Source organism: Pinus tabuliformis, chromosome 6 (genome assembly GCF_031772625.1).
Source record: "Pinus tabuliformis cultivar Carrire ecotype Pingquan chromosome 6, CPIR1, whole genome shotgun sequence".
Taxonomy (NCBI): Eukaryota; Viridiplantae; Streptophyta; class Pinopsida; order Pinales; family Pinaceae; genus Pinus; species Pinus tabuliformis.
The window spans coordinates 2,013,739,047-2,013,757,189 of NC_142292.1; the positions used below are offsets into that span (position 1 = coordinate 2,013,739,047).

The 18,143-nt window shown below is 41.4% G+C and overlaps 1 pseudogene; it reads left to right on the forward strand.

Annotated features, from left to right (window-relative positions):
* Positions 1-13,069: 13,069 nt before the first annotated feature.
* LOC149267336 (protein DETOXIFICATION 16 pseudogene) lies at positions 13,070-17,115 on the forward strand (annotated as a pseudogene).
* Positions 17,116-18,143: the final 1,028 nt, after the last annotated feature.

Here is an 18,143-nt window from a genome sequence, read left to right on the forward strand (position 1 = left end):
ACCAAGGAAACCCCAAATGCCTGCTCAACCAAACCCAAACCCAAGCAACATACAGGCTTAACAAGTATACAATGGGGAACCATCATGCCCAACCTATGTTGTGGAGATTCAGGAGATTAACCTACGATCTGGGAAGGTTCTGCCAGATAGCCAGCCTCCCCCTCAGGAGGTTAAGGAAGATAAAGAGGAAAGTGAACCAAAAGCAATTCCACCCTTTCCTGAGAGATTATCCATAATAACATAGCCTACCCTGGAAGAAACTGAACTTCTAGGAGAATTGAAACAATTATGTGTAAAGATACCACTTCTCCAAGCCATAAAGGATGTGCCTATATATAATAAGATGATCAAAGAGAAGTGCTTCAGGCATCCAGGCAGGTGTAAGAGAGATGCTCCAACCATCAATGTCATAGGACAACTATCCGGCCTGATGTTGGGCTAGGTAATCTGTCTGAAGTATCTAGACCCTGGAAGTCCAGTAGTTGATGTCCACATCAATGGCACCATGATCCTCGATACCCTGATTGATCTAGGGGCTGCCATTAACGTAATGACAAAGGACACCATGCTCAAGCTCAACCTTTAGGGCTCCTTCAGAAAGACCATGACAGTACTACAGTTAGCAGATCGCTCCACCATGACCCCTGAAGGGATTGTGGAGGATGTGATGGTCTCCATTGATTCTTGGGAGTACCCTATTGATTTCCTAGTTCTCCAACCGAAGGAAAAGCTCACTGGGTATCCTCTCATCTTGGGAAGACCCTGGTTGGCTACTGCAGATGCCTACATCAGCTGTCGAGCTAGGAACATGACAATCAAGAACAGGCATATGTCCAAGCAGCTAATCCTATACCCTCTTGCCCAACCCTTGCTAGAGCATGATCTACCACTCTGGTTGGAGGAGGAGGATGAGGATGAAATATATTCTTCACCACTGTGTGTAGTAGAAACTGCCATGGGGGGGAAACTGCAAAATGAGGATGATATCATTGAAAGTTTAATTCAGAATCCACCCCCTAGTATTTTTCCATTAGAAGAGCTAGTGAAAGAAACTCAAGACAATCCCTTAGTTGATCTCTGTGTGGCTGACCCAACCTCTCTCCATGTTAAGAATATAGAGTTTCGCCTAGACAGAACCTTGAAAATCAACTCATCCCTATCCACCCCCCAGGAGAAGGAACTATGTAGCTTATTGAGAAACCATTCAGGTTGGTGGGATATTACAGAAGATTCATTACATATTTCAGTAAGTTAGCCTCTCCATCGTTTGGTCTTTTCAAAAAAGATGTCAAGTTCATATGGACTGACAACTGTCAAGAAGCCCTATATACCTTGAGAAGTAAACTTGTGAATGTCCCAATTTTGAGAGGCCCAAACTAGGCCCTACCTTTCCACATTCACACAAATGCCTTGAACAAAGCAATAGGAGCAGCCTTGGGGTAGATTGATGAAAAGTTACCTTATGCCATACACTTTATAAGTAAAAAATTGTCCAAGGCAGAGTTAAACTACACAGTCACCAAGAAGGAACTCTTAGCTGTAATACATTCCTTAAATTAATTCAAACATTACATCACAAGCTATCAAACCTTTGTACACACTGATCATATTGCAATTACATATTTAATGAACAAACCAAATGTAAATGCTTGCATTATTATATGGTTTCTTTTATTGCAGTAGTTTGATTTAACCATTGTTGATCAACCTGGTAAGGAAAATGTTGTTGCTGACTTTTTGTCTAGAGTAAATCTACCTGTAGGTGAGAAAGGAATGGTGGATGATCAAATGCCAGATGAAAACCTATTTCCTAGCTCAGTACTCTCTCCATGGTTTTCTGATATAGCAAATTACTTGGTTTCAGAACAGTTCCCACCACACCTGTCGTCAAAAGAGAAGAGCAATATCATGAGGAAAAGTGCCCCTTTCACCTGGATTGGGGGCAATCTCTTCAAACTTGGCCGGGATCAAATATTGAGAAGATGTTTCAGGGAGGAGGAAGTTTTTGACATTCTCTTGACCTTTCATGACGGACCTTGTGGAGGCCATTTTGCAGCAAAGAGGACTACCTTCAAAATTCTACAAGCAGGTTACTATTGGCCCATTCTTCATCAAGATGTGAAGAGATATATCAGCCAATGTGATTGATGCCAAAGGATGGTGAAACCTACTCCAAAGGATGAGATGCCCATGCAACCTCAGGTGACTTTTAAGCCATTTGAGAAGTGGGGCATGGACTTTGTGGGTCCTATCAACCCTCCTTCAAAATAGAAACAATACATCATTGTGTGCACTGATTACCTGAAAAAATGGGCAGAGACAAAAGCAATCAAGGCAGCAATAGAGGAAAAAGTAGTTAAGTTTTTAAGAGAGAACATCTCCTATAAGTTCGGGTATCCAAGGGAATTGATTACAGATCAAGGCAGTCAGTTCACTTCCAATTTGATTGAAGACCTACTCACACATCATAAAATCAAACACAGGACTTCCACCCCTTACCATCCACAAGCCAATGGGCAGGTGGAAGTCACTAACAAAGCTTTGGAAGGAATTCTTACCAAGGTAGTGAGTAGCAGTAGAAAATATTGGGTAGATAGATTGGTTGAGGCCACCTGGGCCTACAACACCACATGGAAGACCACCACTGGGTTCACACCCTATGAACTGTTTTATGGGAAGAAGGATTTGCTATCAATAGAATCTGAATACAATACACTAAGGATGGCATCTCAGCTGGACCTAGACCTCAGCCATGCACAAAGGGAAAGGTTACTCCAACTCAATGTATTGGATGAACAAAGATTGTAGGCCATTCTCCACACAGAGGTAGTCCATCTTCTGGCATGACAAAAATATCAAGGAGAAGCAATTCCAAGAAGGAGATTGGGCATTTCTCTATGACTCAAGGTATAAAGATTTCAAAGGCAAGATGAGGACAAGATGGCTGGGACCCTACACTGTAGAAAAATGCAATGACAATGGTTCAGTTCTGATTAGAACCATTGATGAGGAAGCCATCCCCATGCTTGTCAATGGACATAGGTTGAAAATTTACAAGAAGCCCCTCTCTAAGTGAGAGTTCATTGAAGATCTGAATAAGACAGTGTTGGTAGTGGAGCAGGTCTCAACCTCCACTCTACCCACTCACTAAGAAAAAATAAAAAATAATAAGGACTCAAGTGAAAACCCCTATGAGGCACTTGAGTCCCATCATTGGGTTGAAAAGGTCTTTTGAGGCAGCCTAGTGATGACAAAAACAAAATAAGAGAGAGAGAATAAGATCCCTGGGTGAAAACCTCCCTTGGAGGCACCCAAGGTAGCCAAGTAGGGTGAAAACCTCCTATAGGTGTCCTAGTTGTCTTTTAAAAAAAAACCAGAGAAAAAAGGAAGAGGAAATTGACTTTTAAAATTCATTGCAGGTTACAGGTGGACCATAGGAAGCAAGAGGAAATGGCACAAAGCCTATTACTCATCCTCTATCCTCTTCTCCATCACTTCTAGCATTTTTTTCCACCTCTCTGTGTTTTTTTTCTGAAGATTATGCATCCTACAGGAGGCCCTATGTATTCTACAAGAGGCTCCTGTAGAAATCACATAGAGTCTAAATTAGCTTTTAAAAATAGTTTGATGAGCTGGGGATTTTCATAGAGAGAATGTAGGCCATCCTACAGCTATCCACCATCCTAACCATCCATCCCACACCTGCACCACCTCATTTCCATTGATTTCATTCCTTCCTGCAGCAAAAACAGCGAAACCCGTTTAAAAAAAAATGAAATAAAAAAAAACATCACCTCCACAACTCACCTGCAACTTACCAAATCCCTCTCCATTTCCATTAGTATCTTCAGTAGTATCCTCACTATTCCCAGCACCAGAATCAGCTAAACATTTTAGAGGGAGAAGCAGCTATAGGAGCTCCTGTATGATTTCCTGTAGCATCTGATCCCCTTAAAATCAAGCTCCAGCAGCAAAATACGTGTAGCCACAGGAATGCAGAGGATGTCCAAAGAAAGATTCAGCTAAAGGAAACTGGCACAAAACAAACAAGCCACATATCAAGAAGCGAAGAGCATATAGCAGAAGGGATATAGGCATGCAACATTGAAATCCGAGCATGCAGCAATAACAAAACCACACAGCACTGTAGCACGAACATTCAACCTGCAGGTAAGTGTCTAACCCTCTCCTCTATTACATCTGTATAATTCAAAATTTGCATGAATGAATGAGATGGTTAGGGTTAAACTAGAAATATGGCTAGTTAACTGGCCACCCTCATCTAGTTCGACTGCACTCATCTAGAGATCCCACACACATGTGCCTAGTCAACTCACAGAAAATCTAAAAAGATAGGTAGTGGCGGGTGTATAAACTCCGATGTAAATGATGGGAAGTGATTGTGGGAAGAAGTCATGAGCAGTCATGATGACACAACAGTGGGGACCAATGTTCCAAATAATGGCAATGTACCCTTTTTTCCACCTCACATCATTGTTGGAAATATCTCAAAATAGACATAAGTACTCTCCCTCAAACTCCTCCACCACCTTTGCTTCCATTTCATCATCGTCCCTGTAGCTACAGCAAGCTCCATACCACCTCCATAGCCTCAAAAGCATCGTTTTCTATTGTTTTCAATCCTCCTCCTCTTATCGGCATTCTACAAGAGCATTATCGGGTTCTACAGGAGCAGTAACAGGTTCTATAGGAGAACCTACAACCATTTCTATAGGAGGGGTAGTAAGTAGTTTTACGGGAGAAAACACGGGGTTTTCACTCAAATTTGGACTTGAAGAGGTAGGCTCTACACAAACCCACCTTGTATAATCATATGTACAAGGAGTGATGCAATTTTAAGGATGAATTAAGCCTGAAAAGAAGAGGAATTACATTAAAAAATTCTGTCTATTTCTTAAAAAAAAACACAGTTTTTTCTCTATTTCCTGTTTCTGCAAAAATTCTTGTCTCCTTATCCACCTAGGGTGTTCAAAAACATTATAAACATAATGGTAGGGGGATTCATGAGGAAGGAACTCATAAATTCAGTTAGGTTCCATCAACATCCCAAGGCAGTGGTCATTTTTACCAGAGCCAATTGGATGCCATTTTTTGATAAATTTAGAGGGTATGATGTAGAAGTGACTCAGGAATTTGCCCTTTCCTTGGTATCCCACTCAAAGACCCATGCCACTATTACTTTTAGAGGTCTTACCATGGAAATCACCCCAGAATTTATCAGTAGGGTTACTAGTCTTCCGCTTGGACTACCCTGGAGCAAAGATGAAAAGCCATTGGGCCAAGTTGCCAAGAAAACCTTCTTCCAACCAAGTGAGCATCCTGTAGAGGATAAAAATGGAATCAGAAGAACAAGCATACCTTACCCTTGGGATGAGGTCAGTTACCAAATTATCAAGTACATTTCCTATGAAGGGAGGTATAACATAGTTTATGGTTACCATTTCAGACTTCTCCATGAGATGAGATATGGCATGGATATTCCCACACCCCAAAAACTCAACATTCCGTATTTTCTCCTACAGTCCCTTATAGACTCCAGCAGTAAGTTAAAGGTAGGAGGTCCAGATCAATTGGCTCACCATGGGTTAATTAAACTATTAGTGGAAGAATCCATCCACACCTTCACAATCCCCATAGCCTGGGAGATCTTCAGAAATATGACAAGAGAATATGATATAAAGGCCCTCACATATGACCATATTCCATTTGAAAGTGAAGGAGAGGAACAAGAAGAAGAAGAAGGGGAGGAAACTAAGGAGCAAATAGAGGAGGAAGACACCGAAATAGAGAAGGAGGAAACTAAAACAGAGAAGGATGAAACTGAACCACAGGAAGAAGAACAACAGCAGTGGGAAGAGGTGGACAAAAAGGCAGGATTCCATGACAAGGAAGAGGATCTCACATGAGAAGCATGGGATGTCAGGGAGACCATCAGGGCCATCAAAGATGAGGAGATAGACTAGTTGCTCAGAGGATGAACAACACATTCAGTAAGGGGGTGATGATGAGCCCCATAAATGGGCAATTATATGGGCTCATTTTGCCTCCTAACTTAGCTTAATCCACCATTCTCATTAGTTTATTGCATGTTTTTTATATTTAGGCTAATAGAGTGAGTTGGGTTAGTCATTATGCCATGAAGTCTAATGTGTGCTTTATGCAGATTTTTGGTCAATTTTGAGACAAAGTCAAAGGTTTAATGAGAATTTGGCAGCCAATATTGAAGGAAGACAAGGGAGAGGATTTATAGGAGTGTGTCCCCCTCATTGATGACTCCCTACTTTGAATCCTCCTTCAAAAAGCTGGGAGCACAAGTAACCACATCAATGCATCAAAGAGGTAGCCGAGCAAGTGAAGGTCAACTACTGTCTATCTTAAGTTCTGGGAGCAGGAGCCTCCCTAATTTTAAGGGAGTTTTTGGAAGCTCCAGTTGTATAAATAGAGAGGCTTTGGGCCTCATTATTTTTTTGTATTTTAGTCAAATTTTCGCACTTTTTTTGTAGCTTTTGCTCAGCTCATTTCGAGCTTACTTTCGTGGACAGTTTCATGTAATGTGACTATTATTTTGATAATGAAGATGAAATCTTTTCTAAGCCAGCACCGAGTTACCTCAGAGGGCTGAAGCTCTTTGGTTAGGGCCCAACCCAAGCTGCCCAACACCTCTTGTTTTTTATTTATATGCTTTGTTTCAGTTTATGAATGAGTTGCTAATTGATAGATTTCTTCCTTGGTTAGAATAGGTTGATTTTGGTGATTTACATAGCTGTTTCCATTTCAGTTTGCTGGAGTAGGTTAAGTAGTGAGAGGAAAAAGATACAAAAATGCCATCAACAGAGCCTTGACCCCCTTTCCTCCCTTTGGGACAATGAACTGAGGTCAAGACTTGATTGCTACCACAAAAACAAAGATTTTCCTTCTCCATGCAATTTCTAGTGTTGTAGTTTGATTTAGAGGTTAATGCTTTGCTTCAGATCTATTTTGTCATGCTCATTTCTATTTCTGCAATAAATCTCCATTCATGCTTTCCTTTCCATATAGCATTTTTCAGCATTCTATTTTCCTAGATCATAAGTTAGGTTAACATGAGATACAGTTCTCTTTTTTTGTTTGCAGCTAGTCTCTTTGCTTGCTCAATTTCAGTGTTTGATTTTCAGCTCTATTGCAGTACATCTCTGCTCATAATAAGTCAAAAAATCAGCCACCACCATCTCTCTTTGCTACATCTTCCACAGGTCCTTCACAGACCCTCATAAATCTACCCTAATTTTCTACACTTTTCTCATAAACTTTCCTCCCTTTCCTTGAACAAATCCAACCATCTCTCTCTTTCCTAATCCTCCCTGATGAACCTCAGACACCTTAACACATCCTTCTATCCCCAAGCTACCCTTTCCAACCATTTTCGCACCTTCAAAACCTCTAAAATAACTCTCAACATCCTCCTATAGATTCTCCTGTAGATCCCCTGCAGCCTCCTGTAGAAATTCCTGTAGGTGACTTTTTGAATTCCGATTGTAGGAAAAGCCTCCAGAAGGTTACCAAAGGCCTCCTAGGACCCCTCCACACCTTCCTAAACCTTTTCAAATCCCAAATTCACCCTCAATTGCCACCTAATCGCTGCCACATCCACAAGAAAATAGATTACATGCATAACAATTTCACATAAAATACATAAAAATCCAAAAAGATGTTTTTTTCTTATTTCCTTCTAGAAATAGCTTGAATAGATGTTGTTTACTTCCTAAGTAGGTAATTGCATTTATTTTATGGTTTTTCATATCTCTTTCTGCAAAAGTAAGATTAGTTGTTTAATTAGGGTTTGCTAGGTTTACTTCACATTTCAGTCTTCTTTCTATTTCTACAAGTAGAGTAGCCTCTGTAGAGTAAACTTTCCTCTCTTTCATCACACATAAAGCTTATTCTAGAAATCATGGAAGTTGGCTTGAGCTCCTAGTGATCTTGTGCCAGCTGACCAAGTGATAGCCTACAGTAAGAACTAGTACTTGTGCATTCAACACCGTCGCTTCCAAGTTTGTTACAAACTACCGGGTTGATAAAAGTAAAGTAGGAAGCCCTAGGAGTTGTAGCATTATTGTTGCAATACTGGTGATCACCACACATCATTCACCTGGAGACTCCAATCAAGCTTCACATCATATTCAAAGACTCCACTGGAGAATGATCCTTATTGACAGAGACACGAAAGAACTATATGGGAAAACTATATATCAAAGCTCAAGTTTCATCAAAGATGTAATATCATTTTTTGTCAGCTATTTATTTTTCCTTTCCTGAGAATATAAAAATAATTTTCCATTGTTTACTATATTCAAATTCATACCATAGATAGACACTTATATGTCCTTCTTTAAAAATTGTACATATTCCTTCTTCTTGTATCACTGATCTTGACCAAGTTTTGTCATCTGATCCATATGATTTCCATGACCAGTCATGTGAGCCTGATGTGATCAAGGTTTATATTACACCTCATGTATCTAATCTTATACCTTCCAAGATTGAAGAGGGGTATATACCATTTATATTTGAAAATACCTTCCATGAATTTCCTCTAAAACATTACAAATACCTTCACAAGTTTGATGGGGAACCAGAAAAAATTGCAGCTTAAAAAAAAAATTCAAGCCTTTGAGCATTTTATCGACCTTTTTGAAGTTGAGGAAGATGATATTTGGTTGATAACCTTTTTATCAATCATTACAAGGGGATTCTAAATAATGTTTTAGACATTTAGAGCCTAAATCAATTGGTTGATGGGAGGAATCTAGTGATATTTTTATGAAATTTTGGGGTGAAAGGAAATCCAAGGATCAACATTTTTAAAAGTTTCATGTCATAGAGAAATAGAGGGATGAAACTGTCTCTATGTTCAATACAATTTTTTTTAGTCTTTATCACAAGATGCCTAGAGACATTCAACCTCCTCTAGTTGCTACCATGTTGCATTATGAAAGAACCTTTCATTCAAATTTTTCTTACCTTCTCATGAATAGGATATATGTGACCTTACAACAAATGTTTATTGATGCTCAGGAGATAGATGAGAATCTTCAAGCATGTGAGAAAATTCCAAAACAGATCCTAGATGAAGTTACATATGGAAATGAACAAGAGAATGAGCATGTTCAAAAGATATTTGTTTTGAATCCTGATCCATTTCATTATGAGTAGAGGATTGATAACATCATACACTTTCTTGAAAGTATCAATGATGATGCTTTTGTAGAGAACAATAATAAGCTTGTTGAAAAGCAAGTTGGTGCTTCAAATTTTGTCTTTCCCATATATGATGAATATGATAATTATTATGATGATGTCTTTCATGAACAACCAAATTTATTTCCTTCATCAAGAAATGTTCATTTTCAGAAGTCTAATGAAATCACTCAACCTATATATCATAATTACAGCATTTTACATAAAGAAAGTGATCAATTAGCTGAGGGTAACTCTTTTCCTTTGTGCTTTTCTTCATTCAGGTTGCTACAAGAGATTTTTTAAATGATAAATGAAGAAGAGGAACTTGAACCTGTGGAAAATCACATAGGTTTATTGGAACAAACTGACAACACTATAGATCAACAGGAAGATTTTCATATTTTTTATACTCCTGTGGATTTGTATATGGAAAATTTTGTCAGTTTAGATTCACATCCATTAACTTACAGGGATTTTGAAAATTATGATTATAAGGATGCTAATTCTCAAAAGAAACTAGAGATATTTTATTTATCAGAAAGTATTCCATTGCAATTGTCATATAAAGATTTTCAGCGTCATTATGGTAACCATCGGATTGAGATGCATAGAAGCAAATATGTAGTTGAAGGTTTACACATCAAAGTGATAGTATTTTATTGTTGTGAGATCAATTTGCAGGAATTTGAGGATCCTTTTGTAGTCTGTTTAGAATAATTAAGCAGGCCCAAGTTTTCTCTTTTTATCAATAATGAATTTGTTTTCAACTTTTTAAATAAGTTGCAAAAATGCATTCAAGCAAAGAGTGATGTATTTATGGCTGCTAGAGCTAAGATTAAGAAAGGAAAATATACTAATGTGGAGCAAGGAAAAGAGCACAATCAAGGAGCTACATTTTTTTAGCAACTACTTGATTAGATATATTGGCATTTTTCTATCACTTGGTAGGTTAAAGTAGGATTGTGTGTAATAAGCTCATTGGGGAAAGCATGAATTTCAATTTGGTTTTTCAGCAATGAGTTTTTCGATTTTAGTTTGTAGTAAGAAGTGTGTGGTTTTTAGTTACACAATAAGTGAAATTTTTAAGTTGTAGTTATTGAGTTGGGATCAACCTAATGGATCAGGGCTCTAGTCTACTGGGTTCTTTCTTCCTTGCATGATCGACAACATCCCCACGAATCCATATGTAATCACATTATTGTTATAGCATCATTCATCACTCTTGTAGTTCTGATGCCCTGGTATTGTCTTGGGAAGTTGTTGGCTACGTGGCGCCTGACCCCAGTTCAGCAGTGAGTTTAGCCAATAAAATACCGGTACTACTGGCCCTTTCGGCAATAGTCTGCAGAGCGCAGACTAAGGTCTCACTCAAAGTAGTATGGGAGAGTGTTGGAACCAGGTTTCCGCACCCTAGGGATGTCTTGATGATGGTTCTGGAGGTTCGCGATCCTGATATGCGTGTTGCGCTACTCTGCACAGCTTTCTATTCTTCGCAGCCCGTGTTCACCTTCGTATTATTCCGATCTGATCCTTATTGTGCTATTATATTAGTGCTTAACTTAGCTTGTGCGGGCCTAATATTCTTATTACTTGCTAAACTTTTAGGTTAGCGTGCATACTTGAAAATAATATAAATGCATAAAGAATAACCAGAACAGAGAAATACAGATTTATAAGCAAATGCAAAAACTTCTAAATCAATCTTATCTTTATTAATGCTCATGTTTAGCTACAAACCCGACTCCGCCTTGTGCACTCAGTTGCAGGGGTTTGCGCACTCAGTTGTAGGGCCTCTACCTACCACTACGACCCAATACACTTTAGATTTACTTCTATCTTCTAGCCATGCCTTCGCATCTATCTGTTATTTATCCAAGCTAAAAGTTGACTTTAGAGTTAGAGCCTCGCTCTATTTATATAATTGCATGGTCTGCGAACCATGGGTAGGCTGACACACTTTACATTAAATTACATTATCTTATGGCGGACAACCCTAGACTCTCGTGCTCCACGCCCACATTTCGCGGGGTCTTTACATTACACTTGAACAAAATTCAGACTTCAAGCCGTGAAACATGCTACGGGGGGATCCGCTGCCCAACAGGCCCCCAACACAATCATCGTGACTTGTCCCGAGTCACTCTATTGGTGCAGCGATCTTTGCGCAAAGTCCATCCAACTGTGGCTTTGCTGCACAAATATCTGTAGGGCATTGCTCTGCTGTCCACTAGATCTATTCTGCTCGCTCGGCCGAATGCTCATTGTCAGGGTCAAATCCTTGTCTCAGGTCATGCATCGCTTTCATTTGTGCAAGTTTTTCTTTGATGTCGTCATGATGAGGAAGGCCTCATCAATCCAAGGTTGGACACATGCTTTATGTACTACCTCTTTTTGGTGTGTTGCATCCACTCTCTCCTTCAATGCCTTTGCCTATTGTAGCCTTGTGAGCCGCTGAGCTAGGACCACTGTTTGCGCTGTCCCACGATCACTGTCATATTGCATTTGAAGCTCCCACACCTCTGTTTCCAACCACTGTATGGTGGGGTCCTTCTGTAATGTTGTGAGGACCCTGAAGGATTCTTCCACCAATGTGGTGCAACTCTACACTGCCTGTTTAATTTCTTCCAACCCTTTTCGGATATCATCGTTGTGTTGATCTCAAACTTATAGGGGCATGGAGGGTTGCACCTTTGATCATAGTTCAAAAATTTGTAGGTTGAGGTCTAGCTGGATCCTCATAGCTTCCTCCTTTGCCTCGTAGAATCCACTGGTTAATTTGTGGATCCACATTCCTACTGGCAGATCTGTCATAATTTCTAGTTCTAGGATGCGACGACATGCTTCCTCTATGATCTACTCCAAATGCTGGTTCTGAGCCACCACTTCATCACATTGTAGGCTAAGATGTTCGATGTTGATTCATTGTTCACTTAGCATTTGCACTGCGCATCCCTCCCTAGCACAGAGTTTTGTCATCACTCCGTCCTGTAGCTGGTATAAAATATCCCATGGAAGGGCAGCCAAGTTTAGGCCGAGTCCCTTGATCCGTCCTACCACGGCTCTATCCTCCATGTTGTTCACTGTTAGTGCTCCTTTGGGTAGCGCGACGGTGTTGGCCATTTTGGCCCGCAACAACTGCTCTATTGTTGATGCTCCTGTGGGACTGTAGACAGCTACCATTCCTTCTTGTGGGAGTCACACCTGAAGTCCCTGCAGTTGTGCCTTGAGTGCCCCCAATAGATTCTGCTACTCCATCATTTCTTCTTGGATCGCCTCCGTGCTGACTTTGTGCAATGTGTCGCCAATGTCGTATAGATCACCCTCTGTCAGTGCAATAGGCTCCCCATCCAATTTGGAAGCGTTGGTCTTCTCTCGTGGCCCTGTTTGTTCCGTACTATGTAGTTGTTTCAATTGTGTAGGGGTGGTGCTTGGGTCCACACCTTCCACCGTATCATTTGTCCCATGTCCTATGGTCAGGTTCGGTCCTATTTCCTCCTGCGTCATGGTGGCCCCTGCTGCTGCTCTTTTTTTAGCAGCCTTCACTACCGCGCGGGAAGCCCTTACCTCCTCGGTGAGCTGTTTGTTCTGCTTCTGTTGTGCCAGCAGCTTGGCAGCATCCTTATACCTTTGTATCACTACCTCATCACATGCTACTAGATACGAGGTGTGCCATTCGGGTGGCCATGAGTCGAGCACCACGAAAGAAGCGTCATCAATTGCGATGAACGAGAGTTTGGTCCAGTTCTGCTCTGGATCCTTCCCTACATTGATATACACATTGTGAATATCTACCTTAAAGTCTGCAAAGTGCCCCAGATTGTCATATACCATGGGGGATAGGCATGTCCGTTTTTGGATCCACATCCGTATACTCGCCTCCGTGAGTATCGAGAAGATCTTGATCTCGTAGATGCGCGTGGCATGCCTTATCGCCCAGAGCGACGCGTACTTCTTTGCCTCTGGCAAGTCTTGGTCAAGAGGAGGAAACTGACTGTCCTCTGGCAATTCCCCTGCAACCAACAAGATGGATAAGAGCAACCACACATAGTGGAAGGTCTTACCCTGCTCCTGAGCCTCCTTGCAATTCGTCAGGAACTCCTCACAGAGGAACTACGCCTAGTTGAACTGTACCCCCTTGGTGCATTGTTTGGCCAGCATGATGACCGTTGTTGGTACCTCATTGCCATGGCATTTTCTCATCACTTTTCCTGCCAGTAGCTGGGTGGCTATGCGCACCCCTTTGTCTTGAATGCTAGTAATGACATAGCCCCTCTGCTTCTTCTCTAACCTGTATTTGTTCTTTATGGCTTCTACGAGTGCCAAGTCTCTGCTTTGGCGGGCTATTTTCATGGGGTTCCTTCCCGTATAGGGAAGGCGAGAAATCCTATGAATAAGCTCTGCCATAAAGGGAATCAGCTCCTCTAGCCACAAGTACCCATCATGCACTAGGAAAAGCAGTTAACTGATGACAAATATTATAATTGGTGCCTAGTGAAAGTGTGGAATCCATAGTAGGTGGAGTAGCCCAGCCTCCTCCACCCCTGGCAGCCATTTCTGTGGCTGTAGCATTGTAACTAACCCCTCCTTGCTTTGTTTCATAAGTTGGATAGTCTCCAAATGTGGGAACTTTTCGCTGTTTGTGAGGTACCAATCTTCAAATTTTGTCATGGGCACATGACCCAGGACTGAACCCTCAAATAGAATTCCATCTGGGAGGAGTGGGCTTTCAAGTGCGCTCTTAACAGTATCCACATCCTTGGGTACTTTTGCTTTCCCTTTTCGTGGGGGACATATTTGGGCTATTTTGCTGCAACGTGCACTGGATGAATATCTTCCCCCACTTCATCATCTGGTTCAATCTCTTCTACAAAGGCCTGAAGATCCTCCTCCTCATCATTTGTCTCAATATTAACCCTCTTTCCCTTGTCTTCCATAGACATTTTACCGAACCACGGATTTCACGGAGACATACGAACCGGTCCTATTGCCTGTGGATCCTTTTTGGGCCTCAGCATTTGGGGCAATTTAGGGATTTTCCATGCATCCCCTATCCATAGCGTAGAGCTCTATGCAGATCCCTTGGTTGTTGACATCATTCTGATCAGGGAATCCTATGTCTCCTTTGGCAATGTTTCAAACCATGGACTTGCTCTCACAGCCTCCAAATTCGTGTTATTCATACCCAATTGATAGCGCAACAACTGAATTCTCAAAATGCCAAGGGTTGTTCGGTGGAGAGCCACTTGTGATTTATAAGCACTTTTGAATTCAAATTCGATCGTTCCACCCATATTCGGCTCATTAATGTGAGATTGGTGGCAGATAGTTCCAAATCTGATTCTGACTTTGTGTCTTAATTTTCTGCCATCCGCTGCTCATTGCCTTAAATTGGACATCTTGTCATGAACAGTGACACCAACAGTCACTTTCCAGCCTACCCGCGTGGCAGCAAAGCCCCTTGTGTGCGAATGCAACCCGTGCATCATACTGACCCTGCGTGTAGCTTCCGTGTCGCACAGCTCCCATACAGACTCTTTTATAGTCTCACACTCTCTTTCAACTGCTTGGAGCGCTGAGACTGTGCTTCCTATAGATAGTCAAGTGGTCGCACCACTAGGTCGAGGCTTCAAGTCACCTTCCAACCCAGTCCATGGGCCTTCCTTAGTTATGTTCATGCCAGTTAGTGCCTTGCGTTCTTCCTTATGCGATGCGCTTCCCTGGTTACTTTGTCTGATAAAGTGCGATTGCAACCATGGTATTAGAGCTAGAAATTCTCGGTGACAATATTCTAGTTCGGTGTTATGGCTGCCCATATGTTGTCTTGTCCTTTTATCAGTGCATATTGCTTGCGTGATTTCAGTTTCCAGTTTTCTAATTTCCACATCCATTAACATGCTTCTTTGCTTCAGTCGTACTCGATCTTCTTCGAGTTCACGAAGCTCAAGGTTCCCTCACCGAATGCCTTCTTGAATCTGCATATGCTCGTCCTCGCGTGGCTGCATAATCTCTTCGCTCTGGTCCTCGCGTACTGTCCCAATTATGGGAGTTATTGCGTGAGGATTCTTTTCCAAAGCTTCGGCCTCGATTTTTCTTGTCGTCTTCGGAATTGTTCCCTTACTGAGGTTCTTGTGCATGGCCTTATAGGCCCATCGGACTGCTGGCACGCACAGGTCCCAATCAGTTCGTCCCGCCTGGTAAACTTCGTTCATGATTCTGCATAACTTTGTGAATGCTCCGATGTGGAATATTTGTGGTGTGTGTTGCTTTTCCTGCTGCAGCCTCGGGTTTTGATTTTCGATCCTTAGTCTAGGATGTGCTTACACAGCACACGTCTGCACCCATCGACACAAGTGGGCGTGCAAACTACTTCGTCCTGGCTGCTCAGCTCTCGTTCGACGCTGGGGACTTCCAAACTGCAAGCACATCTACCTTCTACATTCGCGCCAGCTTACAATGGTCTCCTGATGTGTACTCCACCATCGTGTGGGTGTTGCGCGCAGCACCCATTCCAGTGCACCGTACCACTACTATTCTGGTACTATACTTTCAAATTTATCAAGGAATTTGTTATCACTGAAAATGCTGTAGTTAAAATTTTTTTAGCCTGGCTTAAAGAGTGGGTGTTTTCGCAGCGCCAGAATTCTTTTTAGCAGTTTCGCAGCGCCAGAATTCTTTTTAGCAGTTTCGCAGCGCTACCTGTTTGAGTGGTTTCGTAGCGTGCTACAAAACTGGGGATTTGTTTGAGTTTTCAGTGAAGGTCCAAATCCTAGCATGCTTATTGTACAGAGTTCTTCTTCCAGGAATGTTGATGAGAGCAGTGGCAGTATGTTCAAGGAGACACCTTATGATGATGCAGCTATTGTAGGATTGCCATCAAATACATTAAGGGAGTTATCTCTGAATTCTGGCTCATGGGTGATTGTGAAAGATGTACATACTAATGTGGGAGACTTGCAGGAGATTTTGTGTTGAATCCTCTAGACAAAGAATCTATTAAATTTTATAAGTCATAGAGTGTTTGATATTTGGGATTGTCTTTTCACAATCTGTAACTTCTTTCACAAAGCAGGGCGCCACAATGGATTGAAAGATTTGAAAAATATTTATGATAAAGTTCATGTTCCCGTTTGTTGGGTAGTAGTGTTCAAAGTTGGATTAGGTAATAAAGGGGCTGTGCTTGCAAATAGCATTTCCAATTGGCTAAATGTGGCACTTCTATCAATTTATGTTAAATCTTCCCCTGCATGCAAGAAGACATGGACATCTTTCTCAAGGGAAGCTTTATATGACATTACAAATTTTCTTAAGCTTACTATTCTATCTGCAGTAATGCGTTGCTTGGAATACTGGTCTTTTGAAATGCTTGTTCTATTCTCCGGTTTGTTACCTAAGCCTGAACTTGAGATATCAGTTCTCTCCATCTGTCTTAGCACTGATGCAGTTGCATATATGATCCCCTTTGGCGTGGGTGCTGCTGTAAGTACACGAGTTTCCAATGAACTAGGAGCTGGACGCTCACGCACTGCACAGTTATCAGTGTGTGTCGGGGTTTGTATGGCAGTCAATGAGGCTCTTATGATAGGATATATTTTATTCTCTATCAGAGATGTATGGGGCTATGCTTATAGCAATGAAGTAGAGGTAGTTGAATGCATTTCAACCATGATGCCACTGCTTGTACCCTCAACATTTATGGATGCCATCCAAGGTGTTCTATCAGGTATTGCTAGAGGATGTGGATGGCAAACGTTGGGTGCCTATGCAAATCTTGGGGCATACTATGTGGTTGGCATGCCTATAGCTGTCATTTTAGCCTTTGCACTGCATGCTGGCGGCAGGGGACCTTCGGCATTTGAGCACCTGTTCTGTTGCTAAGAACATTGCGCTAACAAAGGAAAATCTTATCAAAAATTTATCACTGCTGCACAGAAAAGGATATATGGGAGCACCCAAAAGAAGTTGATCAGGTTTTGGTTAAATGTGAGCGCCTTCAAAAAATTTCGCATTCATACTCCAAGTGTTACAGAGAGGCAGCGTTGTGTTTATTACTGCAGGGGATCACATTTTTTTAGACTGGGACACACAGCGCCTCCTTCTTGATATTACTCTCTGAAACAAAAATGTTTTGGAGCTATCGTAATTACCTGGCTTATGCGAAATGCGTTGTAGCCGTTTCTTCAAGGCACATGGGTTTTAAGATGACCGATATAAATGCAAGTGTCATAAATATTATAAAGCATGTTGGTTCAGCATTAATGCGCATATTAAAGATATGAGAGTGCTCTTATGAAATTCAGTGATTAATGCCATGTGTCAAATGGTCTTTATAAAGGTTTGATTGCCACAAGATCGCCATTGACACCGGGATTGAGATGTGGCACTTCTGATGGCCACCTGCATTAGCAAAATCACCAGAATCACGACAGATGCTACTTATAAGGATGATGTGCTGAGCGATGTTTTTTGTTTAGCTCACCGCAGTTTAGATAATGGCGTTATTCCAAATAAGACACAGAGGTGCGCCTGCCACTGAAAAGATATTTCCATGGATGCTCATCCCTCGGCTATCGAGCAGCATAAGAATTGGATCCGTTTCTGGTGAAACGAATGGGGGGGTGTCTACCATAGGGACTTGAAGCCAGAAAATTTGCTTCTGGATACATATGGAAATCTTAAAGTATCAGATTTTGGCCTAAGTGCACTGTCTCAACAAGTCAGGGATGACGGTTTGCTTCAAGGAGGCAGAGCTAATTAATTATTTTAGATCCCAAGAATGAAGTAATATTCCTGTAGTTGAAGTTGAAGTGCATTTTTAGGGAGTTGAGGTTGAATTGTTGTGCCAATTTTGGAGAGACCGTGTAGGGTCTTCCTAGAAATCATTCGCTCAGCCAAGTTCTGGAATA